The sequence below is a fragment of the Gymnogyps californianus genome, chromosome 1, assembly GCF_018139145.2.
Source record: "Gymnogyps californianus isolate 813 chromosome 1, ASM1813914v2, whole genome shotgun sequence".
NCBI classification, from domain to species: Eukaryota; Metazoa; Chordata; class Aves; order Accipitriformes; family Cathartidae; genus Gymnogyps; species Gymnogyps californianus.
Window position 1 is genome coordinate 49,411,380 of NC_059471.1, and position 13,216 is coordinate 49,424,595.

The window sequence follows — 13,216 nt, forward strand, 5'->3', positions numbered from 1 at the left end:
ATCACAGGGTTAATGTTAAGCATGATCTTTTGTGCTTTGCTGGGTGGAGGTCAGAGTTTAAGATCCCTCATCTCACTAGTCAAGTAGAGATTTTTTCAAGACTCTTACTGAAGATACTGAAAGAGCAAAGAAGTGCCTAAATAATAATACAGACTATGCTATATGCACAACGGATACAGTACATTAAAACAACATTTTCATTTTATTATCTTCCACCACCAGATTTAAGAATGCTCTGTATAATCATAAACATGTGTCATAGACATAGACACATATATAACTGTGCATTTCAAGGTTATTTTAGATAGTCTTTGGAAAGATGAAAGTCTTGAGCAAGATGCACTATTTTCAGGATCTAGGAAAGGGCTGTTCCCTAATGTAGCAACACAGAATAAAAAAAAAATGCCAGACCTGCTGCCAGAGGTAGATAGCTTCATTTCAACAGCAGTCGATTGGTTTCAGAAAGCTGATCAGAGCGAAGAAGGTGGTTGATAACTTGAAATTAGATCTGTTATTCAGGGCTGTTGTTTGACTCCAAACAGTCAAAAGTGAATAGCAAAATTTTAAAATCAATATGTTATCAGAACAACAGCCAGCAATGTTCACCTGAGACTGATAACACAATCAGATTTTTTGTGAGTTACAGCACCAAATGAAGGAGGAGGTGCATTAAAATTGGAGAAGAGTGTAGCAGATTACAGGAAATTGAACTGGATCAGTCCATCACAAACAAGCTAAGCTCAGTAATTAAAAAGCTCAGTGGATTTTTCTTTTTTCCTTTTATTGTTTTTAAATAGATTGGAAAAGTCATATCATTAACAAGTCTAAGTGCAATCTACTGATGTCTATTACAAAAGTGTTTCTATTCAGTATGTTTTACTGCTAAAGCAAATACATGCTTAACATGTAAAAGTGTTAAAACATTAATATTCTAAAACGTATATAAAAATGCCTCTAATAGTTACTTGTCATGGTTAAGAAGATGTTAATATGTCGTTGATGTTACTCTTCAAACTGTGTCTACTTCATACGGTCTGAATTTTAATGACAGTATAAGAGCTACATTGTTTTGTTTTGTATTGTTTTGTTTTGGTTTGGCGGGGGGGTGGAGTAAAAATTATTCCTTTATTTTGGTTGTGTTGTTATGTTGCTGATGCAGTGTTTAACTATTCATTTTATCACTCCAAGCTATCTTTGGGAATCTGTTTTACATCATACAACTTTTAGTTTGATGATAGTTACACAAGTGGTTTTCTCTGGTTTACATTTGGCTTTAAAAATAAGTCAGCATATTCTTTTTTAATCTTATACATACATTTTGCTCTATAATGTTCACTCTGTTAAAATATTCACTCCTACTTCAGTAACTTATTATAAAATTTATAGTTCATAAAAATGCCAAAATATTGCAATAAGTTAATATGTTATGCTTGTCAAAGCTTTGCAGATTTATTAAAAAAATGCATATGGGCCATATTCTCTGAGTAAAATGAAGCTCGGGCAGGTACAGGTAGTTTTGCACGCATAATCTGACAGAAAAGGAAATTGTATGATGCACTGTGCACTAGTTCCTAATGAAAAGATGAATCCCATACCAAGTTATTAATAACATATAATTTTAGACATCTTTTATAGACAATTAAGATAGGAGACATAAATTTAAAAGTTTACTTCAGAGAACAATTTTGAGATGACAGATAACTAATTTAGCTGCTGGTGGAATTTAACTTGTGGAGGAATCTACTTTTTCTCACTGGTTATATAGGAAACAAAATGAAATGAACCTTATAATATAGGCCTCTAGATTAAGTTCCTAAAATTAGGAAGTCTGAAACTGTTCTTGGAGCATGATTAATAAAACAAGTTATTTAGGGACAACTGTGTGAAAGTAAAATAACAGAATTATCGTTTTTTTGAAAACTAATTTTGAATTAAATCAACATTTCTATATGTTGTGGTTTGGGGTTTTTTTTCCATTTGTAACTCTACGATTCTTTTTGGATTAAATATCACTGATTACTCCTTGACTCTAGACTTCACAAATACTTGGTTAGCAGGTCAAGAAAGCTATATTAGATTAGAATGTTGATACGTTTTAGTAATAACACAAAATAACATAAATTTTCAATATTCTAGTCACATTGTAATTAGGTATGATTCACAATATTTGTAAAAGTTTGCATATCTTATTTTAAATGAATGCTCTTGTAATCAGTCTTGTATTTCAATCAATCTGTATTTTATAATTGTTTTTTAAAAACATATTTTAATTACTAAACCAAACAACAATATTTTTCTATTGTTTTTTAACACAGGAAATTCAAAATGTACTTAATCGTGTTATAGTTTTATTTGAGACTTAGAAAAGTGAGTCAGAATAAATGTCAACCCCTTCTGAATCACTACTTGTACTTTATCCTTGTTTTGAAGGAGAGTCTAAAGTATTTCCAAGTCTTAATGTATCAGTTACTAGATAGCTATCAAACACTCTTGTAATCTTCATTAAACACACACTAAAGTGACCTCCATTATTGTCTTCTTTTATTCCTAGCTCATATTATTCCCAGTTCCAGTTCTAGTTCTTCAGCCCAATCCTAGTCCTATGCAGGTGTCTTCCTTTTAGAAGGAAGTCTAAAGTGAATGAAGGACTGAAATGACTGTATTTTTAACGTGTAAATGTTAAAGAAAAAAACAATTTGTACTCCATTTATTAAACTTTTCTTCTTCCCGGCAAACTAGGATGAAAAACGAACAGGTTGCCCTCAAAAGCTTTAGTCATGTTTACCTTTCAAATGGACATGATCTTTAAAATATATTCCTTATTTGACAGGAGAGAGATATTCCATATCTTATATCAGACAAGCGTTTTAGTACTATACATTATGGCTATAGCTATATAAATAAAATATGCCAGAGTACATTTACTGTCCTTAAGGTGAATTGGCATAGTTCAACTTGCAACCTAGGTTAGATAGGTTAGACAGCTAACCTATTTTTGCACCCAAAACTGGGTACCCAAGAGCTGTTTGAAAGAATACTTGTTCACATAGGACACAATGATTCCTGAGACTCTGTTAGTAGTTAGCACAGATGAGCTTGTGCCAGTGGTTACACCAAGCTGTAACCTTGTTAAATTTACTAGAATATATGTGTTCTATGTAGTCTATATCATCTTACCATTGCAATCCTTAAATAAAGGTTTTTTCTTTCATATAGGATGTTTAGACTTTTGGAGTGGTCTTTTTGTTTATTTGCTTGTGTTTTATTTGCTGTCCTGTTACCCCTAAGCCTGTTAATTCTATCTCTCATCCACAGCATATTTTTAAGAAATTATGTTTCTTAACAGAAAAGTTATACTAACTACCTCAATTTTAGGATGCCAAAGGCTGAAAGAATGCAGCTGTCCTTTTTCTAGTACATTAAAAAAAAAAAAAAGGGCAATCAAAAAAATCTTAAAAGAAACTATAGAGACGAGTTTTTCGGAAACAGTACAAGAGGTACCAGAGTACATGCATAACTTTGAGAATAGTACTACAGTCAGACTTCTGCTGCAGAAGTAAGTTCTGGGAAGTTCTGCACAGCTTCACAGCTTCATCCCACTTTCTTTGCACCTTTGGTCAATTAGTAGTCATGGAGATAGTCAGGAAAACAGCTAGACACCTGTAAATCACTGTGGAATGAAAGTACAGCTGTCTATCAGCTGTATCTGCTAAGTGTAAAAGTAATGTAATTTGAAACTGTAATAAAAACTGAGACATATTCATGTATTTGGTAGAATAGGTAAGAAAATTTTGTTTCCATTCTTTGTTCTGTAATATTTTGAAATAAGACAATATATTGAAGAACTAGAAAACAGCCACTTATAATTAATAACATTTTAAAAGGATCACCAGAAAACCCTCACAAACCCATAATGATTTATCAGTTGTATAAGTTTAGTTAAACAGTGTGGTAGGTAGAATTATTGCATTCTGAAATTTGCAGATGGTTAATTTGATTTCAGACTTTAAAAAGTGACTTTGAAAGTTGTTCTGGAAGTATCGACACAGAGTAAAGCTGTGTTTTGATGTGCTAAAGATGATAAAATAATGTAGGTGTTGATCAGTGGAAATATGACCTAGTTTTAACTAGTAATCACAGAATCATAGAATGGTTTGGGTTGGAAAGGACCTTAAAGATCATCTAGTTCCAGTACCCCTGCCAAGGGCAGGGACACCTTTCACTAGGAGGATAACATTGTAATGCTCAATTACAGTTGCTAATAATTTATATACTAAAAGTAAAGATTTTCTTTTGTTTCCAATTTATCTGTTTAGTATTAAAAACAATGGAGATACTTGAAAATACTGTTGTATGTGTGAAATTATAGACATTTTCTCCATATCATCAGTTAAAATGAGTAAACAAAAAAGAAAAAGAAGTTAAAGCTGTTTCCATTTAGAATATTAAGTCATTTGTCACTTTGTTAATTTTAAGAATGCAAGGTTATTTTTTTTAAATAAAAACAGATTTTTTGTCTTTCTTTTTTTTTATTTTAGGAGACTACAAGAGTATTAATTAAACTTCTTACTGCAGGGTTATTATCTGGATGTTGTCCTTAGCTGCTTTCTTATTTATCTGCAGAAACCTTTCACAAGAATTTAATGGTTCTTCTAACCGAGTTAGTTCACCCAACAAATCATAGGCATTAACATTAAGATTCAACTTCCGTTTATGCTAATAACCCAAATAGTTTGCAATTGCTGAGTAGCAGGTACAAATCTATATTCGTACCTGCTGTATGGGGAAAGAGGAAATTAAGGAAAAGCCACAGACCTCCAAGCAATTTATTGGAACTAACTTATTTTTTTCTAGACAGACTTGCTTGGTAATACAAATTCATGTCTAATACAATGTAGACAGGTGGCTTCTTAGAGTATGTGATCAACAGAAGTTATTTTGATACTTGCTGTTAGTAGCCAGTTACACACCTAGATGACTCTGAAGCCAGTCACTCTTCAATAACATAATTTGATCTTTTGACTTTCTCAATTTTTAACTGTATTTGAATAGACTTATTTTAGAAATTCTTTGTCATTCATTATTTTAGAGAAAATTTTCCTTGAACATAGCTGCCTACTTATTATTTTAAAAGTGCTTTTTAGGAAAAATTAGAAAAATAAATAGTTAGTTATACCCATACAGATTCTTAGAAAATTGATAATATTCAAAAGTTTGCCAGCTGCATGCAGTAATGTCCCAGATATTTTATAAGTTAACTATACAGCTGCCATATAGTAGATTTTGAGCATATTACAATGGGAAATAAGATATGCCAACAGCCACAAAAACCTTTTATTCAAGACTCTCATGTTTATTTTTAAAACACATTTCATGCATATATAATTGCGTTTTTAGTAAACTATTTCAGTGTTTATGTACTAGAATATATGCATTTGAGCACAGATGTGTCTGTATTCAACTTCTGCATTCAAACAACATTTGTACCTTTTCTTTTTAAAGGAGGTTTCAATTTTTTAAGTTGAAATTTATTTCAATAGGAAAAAAACAAAATATCTTCTAAAAATAATCCCTGACTACTTTGTGAGTTTTTAAAGAAGATAAGTATATACAATAAGCTAATTGCTTCCTGTTATTCATTTAGTTTATTTTGTATTTATTTTATTCCTTTTTTATTATTATTTCCTTTCCTTTTTAATTTTCTTGTCATTACTGAAAATTGATTAAAAAAAGAATGATTAGTGAAATAAGTAAAAATTGTTCAAAAAGATTAATGAAATAAATATAAAAGTGAAAAATGAGATAAGTAAAGTTTTGTTTGGCAAACAAATGTATATATTTATCCGAAAGTGTGAAAGTGTTACTTTTTAAACCTTTAAAGATATGAAAAATCAAAAAGTTAGGGGTTTTTTTCTGTTTTTTTTTTTTCTCTCATTATCGTGGATGATAACACAAACTAATGCATAGGGCAAATAACTTTGCCTTAAACAGCAATCATGCAGAAAAATCTGGGAAATATGCAGACCATACAATATGTGACTCAGCCTCTGGTATAGGTTATATTCTAGGATTGCTTGCCAAGGAAAATACTGGATTTTCTTCAGTATCTTGGCTCCAGAATATAACCCTGATTTGAACTAGTACAGTGTGTATAATCAGGAGATTAGTTCACATGTAAGTAACAGGAAAAATTACTTGACAGTATAAACACATATTTCTCAACTAGACTATGGCTTTCTGTTCTGATGTATCAATTTTCATTCATCAATTTATCATTTTTCATTACTATTCTCCATTTTATTTTTTAGGACGTATGAGGAAGATACTAATATTATCAGTACTTTCAATTACATTATTGAATAGTACTTTTGATTAGTACCATTGAGCACTGTTGATTAGTACTGTTGATTAGTACTATTGAATAGTATTAATGAGTATTTCTTTAAATAATGTTATTAGTACTCTTTTTTTCTGGCTAAAACGTTTTTACCTATACGTACAAGCTACATCTACGCTCCTGAAAGCATTCTAGATATCTGGTTTAGTGCTGGGGAGCCTGACAGGGTGGCAGGAACCCACAGGGTGTGTGTTCCTCCGTACTTTTCTTGGAAGGAGTTCCTTGAGTGAGCTATCACCCAAACTCTCTCTGGTGTTTTTCTTGGAGACATCAAGCTGAAGCCCCATACAGAGTCAAGGAGTGAAATAACAGCTCTGCTTTCTCTACGCTGCTGGATGGTGATCTCCCCCACTGGACTAGTGAGAATGCTTAGCCGTTACTTGGGAAAACGCTGCTTAGCACATGCAAAAATCATGTCAGGGAGCATGCTCATATTTAAATGGTAATGATGATCTGGGCCAGTATCTGAGCCCATTTCTTGGACTGGCTTTATTACGACCTTCCTACAGATACTCAGTCCTATAGTGGAAACAAAGAAATATTCTGTACGCACTTCAGAAAAGAAAAAATTATGAAAGAGCTGCCAGTTCACTGAAATATCTATGACTGTTGCGTTGTCTTTTTTCCTCCAATTTCATCCAAAAGGAGGCAGGCATCCCACTTCCTATTGTAGAATAGCTCTAGCATTTCTGAAAATATAGTCTTATTTGCTCCAAGGTAATTAACATTATATTTGTTGAAAGCAAACCTAGATATCCTTTGAGATTATTTTAAAAATCAAGATTCTGCATGTAGCTTACATGGTGCTGTAATGATTGGAAATAATGTCCTGGATTGGAAATATTGTCTTCTGAAAATAAAGGTTATGTAAAACTTTTAAGAACACTTAGCTGAAAGAAATTTTTATGAAGCTGAAAAAAGTCTGTTAGAATGTGGCAGTTTTCTCTTGTAAAGGTTGCTTGTTTTGCAATAACCTTTTCTTATTGTTTTAACAGACTTTCCTTCCCTGGAGTTTAAGCTTTTCAGAACCATCCACTAGTCCATGTCTAATAATGGCAGACTCTTAAAAAAGAAAAAGCAACAACAAAATAAGAGGTAGCTGAAATAAGCTTTGAAGAGATAAGCAATTTTTTTACCATTTTTTCAGAATATGTTGCAAACAAACAAATGAACATGAAAGGCTGACATGCATTCAAAGTCGGAAGAATTCCCTGTAATAAATAAAAACTAGAAGTTTTTCCAAAATTATTTTTGAGGAGTATATCCATGCTTTGACTACTGGAACTCTTACATATGCAGAGACTGAAATTCACTATGAATACTGAACCAGCAGAAAATTCGTGAGCAACATTATCCCATCAAATCTTCAAAAGGAATTGTAGGAGTTTTTAGAATTAACAAAATCCCTGAAAATTTATTAATTTCACATATGTTGTTCACGTGTACAGACACGGTGGTTGTGATTATGCAGTAAAAGCAAGCTAGAAATTCCTCATTAATATTTCCTTCTCTAACAGTTTTTCAGTTAAAAAATTAAGCAAGGCTCTTAACACTCTAAGTCTGTAGGATAATTCAGGAGGGAATGTACCTCAGGTGGTTTCTAGTCCAACCTCCTGCTCAAAGCAGGGGCAGCTCTGAGATCAGACCAAGTTGCTCAGTGTTTTGTCCAGTTGGATCTTTGAAGTTACCAGGTGTTCACAGCTTCTCGGGGCAACCTGCTCCACCGCTTAACTGCTTTCAAAGTGAAATAGATTTCTCATTCTCTGCCCATTGCCTCTCGTCTTCCCCCCATGCATCAGTGTGAAGAGCCTGGCTCTGTCTCCTTGCTGACCTTCAGTGTTAGGAAATACTAAATTTATAAATATATTATAAGAATATTTTTCTATTGGCTCAGTCTACTATTAAAACTGTAGATTTGCTTCCCTTTAAGCCTTTGAGTTTCTGACTCTCAATATTTGTATCTAGTACAGGTATGTAAATGACTTCTTGGAAGTTAAAAATAGTTTTCTGAAACTGTAACTGCAACCATATTAAATAGCTTTCATTCATAAAGCCAAGATTTTTTTTTCTCTAGTTTAAACAAAGATTTCAGTTTTAACACAGAAAATGCTAATTTTTTTGAGAAATAATGAGTTGAACTATTTAACTTCAGATCAAAAGATAAAGTGTGTATGTAGCGAGTCAATAAAATTTTTAATATCAAGGCTACTTAAATACCAAATGTGGCCAAAACCCCATGACCCTAATAGGAATAATAATCAGTATATTATCTTGTTGATTTTTTCCTTTCTAATCCCAACCTTCTTACCTAGTTAATGAGTTGAAATTATGTAACACCTAAAGCACTTTTCTTTATGGATAAACATGACCTCTTTCTAGTTAGTTTCAGAAGTAATGCTAAAAAGAAACAGGAAAGGGTCTGCAGGCTTCTATTGTGCCTTACCTTCAAAAACATGTTAAAGTGTATTATTAATATATAACAGAATTTAAAGGAATATGTTAGCAATAGATAGCTTTTCTTATTGGATAGACTTACAGCTTAAAAATACATTACACACAGACAAACTCAGTCATTTTCAAGTATTCAAGTGAACCAAAATACCAAGTATATTTCTCTTCTGAAAGGTTGCAAAACAATCCCAGGCTATACCAGTACAGGGAATACTGCTGTCTTGCCACTTGAACTCCTCCAAAGACGAAAAATAGTAATCGTTTCTTTATAACTTTTATACCATCAGTAAATCATTTTAGAGAGTGAGATGGATCATCCTGTTTAAATATAAGTGTCAGTATGTTGATGTATGAAAGAAAGCTATTCCACAGTCATTCCCTTGTTAATTCAGGGGGGTCATTATTATCCATTTCTATTTCTGTTACTAGATGAGCTTCTGTGAAGGCTCTGTGACTGCAGTGAATGTGCTCTGTGAATATCAATACCTGCTTGATCTTGAAGGTTGCTTCTGGGTACAATTAATGTCAGAAATGTTTTACATATATCTCCATGTCAGCCATACTGCTTAATAGGCTCTTATTTCATAGTTGTTCAGTTTTACTTATATATATTTTATTTTTGGAATAATACACCACATAACTATTTTTTTGTTTAGTGAATTACAGCACAAAAGCGAGTAACTGACTAAATACAATGCAGTATCCTCTTGGGTAACTGTTTTGTGATTATAAGACCAAGAAGTGTTGTTTGGTTATTTCATACCCATGCACAAAACCAGACTTAAAATTCTGAGATTAAAGTGCTGGAATTTGTCACACTTAAATGGATATCTGTGTTTGAAATAGTTATCATAGACTCCCCTTATGCTCAAGGGAGACAGGAAATAGGCACATCAAGGGTGAAATTCATCTGGTCTGTTACGAATGTTAACATTACAGTGAGAAAACTATCATCCTCTTTAAAAGCTCTCCATTTAGGGATGTGGACTGAGATGATGCTCAGATGCAAATGTCTCCATAGCGAGTATCTACACTTGGCCAGATGAAAACTGAAATGTCTGAAACATCTATAAAGTGCTGCTACTTTTTTTCCTTTGAAGAAAAGTTAAAACTCATTTAGCATCACAAAAAAAAATCAGCTTTGCCTGCTTTTGGTTGCTTAAACCCAAGTTAAAGCAAAAAAATTTTATTGCCTAAATTGACTATTTTTAAACAAGGATGAAGGAGCGCTTGACACATGAGCTTAACTCTCTGAATGCTCCGTGGTGATACAGTATGTTTTCTTCCTTATACACTCTAGTGGTAGAAAACAACCTAGATGCCTCAATATTGAGCTGAGAGGGTAAAACAAAGCAAACCAAAACAAAACAGTAATGTACAAATTTATGGGTGCATGCAACTGCAACAGAAATTGAAGTCCATTCAGATATACCTCTGCCTTTATATAAACTGGTTTTGCATTACCTTTTAAGAATTTCTTCATGGTCAAATCTGCTGGTAATCGCACTATAGGCTTGCTGTGCTAAACAGGAGATAATATTCAGGCAAACTGCCTGCTGTGTTTTGGAGCATTTTAAAGTGCGGACAGGCTTCAATATTCTGTGCCTGACCTAGTCAAATCCATTAGTATCACTTAGTTTTGTGACACATCATGAACCCAATATGGACAGACAAGATATTTCCACTGATATCACCTGCTGCTAAAGCAGGTGAAATTTGTAAATAGCTCCACTTAAAGTTTTCTACAAAAGCAATACAGACATGTGCAACCAAGTGTTTTTACCTGACCACAATTCATATTTCTGTCAAGATGGGCCAGTTAAATTATGAAAGAGGCAGACTACATCATGTTATTTTATTGATAAAACCATAAAATATTATGAAATAAAAAATTGATTTCTTTTAATAAGAAGAATTGATTTTATGGAATGACAAGATTATGCAAAGTTCTTTGGGAAAATGAAACATCTGTGTGGAAACCAAGAAAATGAAAAAAAAATCATAAATCAGTAACACACAAGATATTAATGATGAAGAGTGAGAGGAAAAGAGAAAGAGACAGGGCGAAGATTCAAATGTTTGATCTGGTAGATATATTAAAGAGTACTCTTTTCTCTTCTTCAGTTTACTTTAAAATACTTTAAAAGTATTCATATATAATTTCTGTAAAGAAAAAAACAGTTACCTTCACACATGGTAAGGAACATATTAGAGATCATGTCAAATGTAGCTGTTGGGGACAGGGCATTTTAAAAGAGTGAAACATTCCTTTGAATTTATTGTCAGGTAACTAGGCCATTTGCAGTTGTTAAGGAACTGGTCTTACAACTATGTTAGTGGCATTCTTTTGTGAACCAGTAAAAATAATAGGTGGGACCTCTTAAATGAACATCAACTCATAGACTAAAACAAAGGCCTCGATGTTTTCCTAATTTTCTACAGGCTTACCTCATTTGTTTATACGAATAACACAATATATAACATGTATCAACTACTTGAAAAAAATAGAAAATACTTGAGAGAGACTAAGGTTCACTCGCACAGTTTACCTGTGACATCACTTGTATTTAGAGTCTTTTGTGTTATATATATTCCTTTGTGTGATACCCAATGGTGTTTGAGCTATGCTTAGTCATATTTCTTATCCACTTGTATTCTTGAAACAAACTGCCTTAGGATTAACAGGACCTAGAGGGAAAAAAAACCAAAAAAACCCCCATCCAGCAGTCTTTTGAGAAACTAACATACCAGACTGAAGATATTGAGAGAGAAACAGAGATCAATTTTGATAGAACTATCAAAAACTATCAATACCTATAAAAAACATCAAAAATATCAAAAACTATAGAAAACTATCGACAGGAGAAACTGCAAAAGGCATGAAAGCAAGATGGCTCAAACAAAAGGGAATCTGAGCCTTTAGCCTAGTAGTTGGATGACGTAACTGGGAGAAGTTACTATTTTTAGCCAATGACATCTAATTAGATATGCATTAAAAATCCAGATAAATGGTGAAAACAAACAAACAAACAAACTGCTGAATGTCCTTATGCAGGATCTTCTAGCTAAGTTATACCAGATCTGTTTCTGGATTTTACTCCAAGGTATTAGTCGGTGTTGAAAACAAACATTAATCTTCAAAATCACTCATTTCTGAAAATTCACCTGTGAGTCATTAGTTCTCTCTAGAAGAGATGGGACATATTGCCAACATACACCAGCTGCTGATAAACATAAAAGATGTTTTAGATGGTGTCTGAAACAGTTTTTGAACTGTTTTATAGGACTGCTTTTGGCAATATGTTTGCTGCTGTTACTCTCAGCATGTGGTAATAGCTATTTGCCATGTATGGAAGGCTGGTGATGTTTCTTTGTTCAAAACATATGTTCCTTTCCTTCTGGAACAAAACTTTCTCTGCTTGTGCTGGCTTTGTCATGAAACTGGACAAAGCAGACACAGAATAAGGTGGAAGTTGTTCAATATATGAGTGTTCCTTTTGACAGATTTGGGGGTTTTGTTGGGTTTTTTTCCCCCCCTTTTTTTTCCCCTTTGAAATCAGACTGGTATCCTGTAGGATACATTCTCTTCTTCACTCCACTCTCTACCAGTATCATGTTGCTGATAGATTTGTTCCTGTACTGTATTTCACTATAGGGTTTAAGTAGGCTTAGAAAATAGCCTGATGTAATAAAACATGTTTTTACACTGAGTCTGATGAATTATTATACCATTTGGTGTAAAATATGGCAACTTGATGTGCCTGTTTTCCTGGTTCCATGTCATTATGTAGAAGTGAGGAGATGATTACCTATTCTTCTTCTCTCTCCCTCAGTTTTAGGATGGACCATTTATACCGTCTGGTATGGGAGGAGAAGAGAAAATGCCTTCTCTTGACATATTTGCAGAGGGTAAGCTTCACAGATGTCAGGAACAGAAAGTAGCTGTGACACAGATCTCAAAAGAAGTTCATTGTTTTGGGAATGAAAGTGGAAGATGAATCTCTTCCTCTTTTACCTTTATACACAAAAGGCCATATGTGATAAGATTTTTAAAATTTGTATTTCATACACATGTAGGAATATGTTACAGAAATTAATGCTGCAATATTTAGCGTGTCACAATATTTTGCATATGCAAAACATACATAGACTCATAATCACACTGGAAGATTCACTTTGTATTAATTTTACTGTGCACACTTTGTATTTACTATTCTGTTTTTCTAAATTCATATCTGTTTTAATGTATATTTATGGCAAAAGGTAATTTTTTTTTACATTAATGTGCACCATTGTCGACTCCTGATATACAATGGCAAGAACGAGGCTTTTGTAAAGTTATTGATGAGTTCAAATTTTGAGTAAATA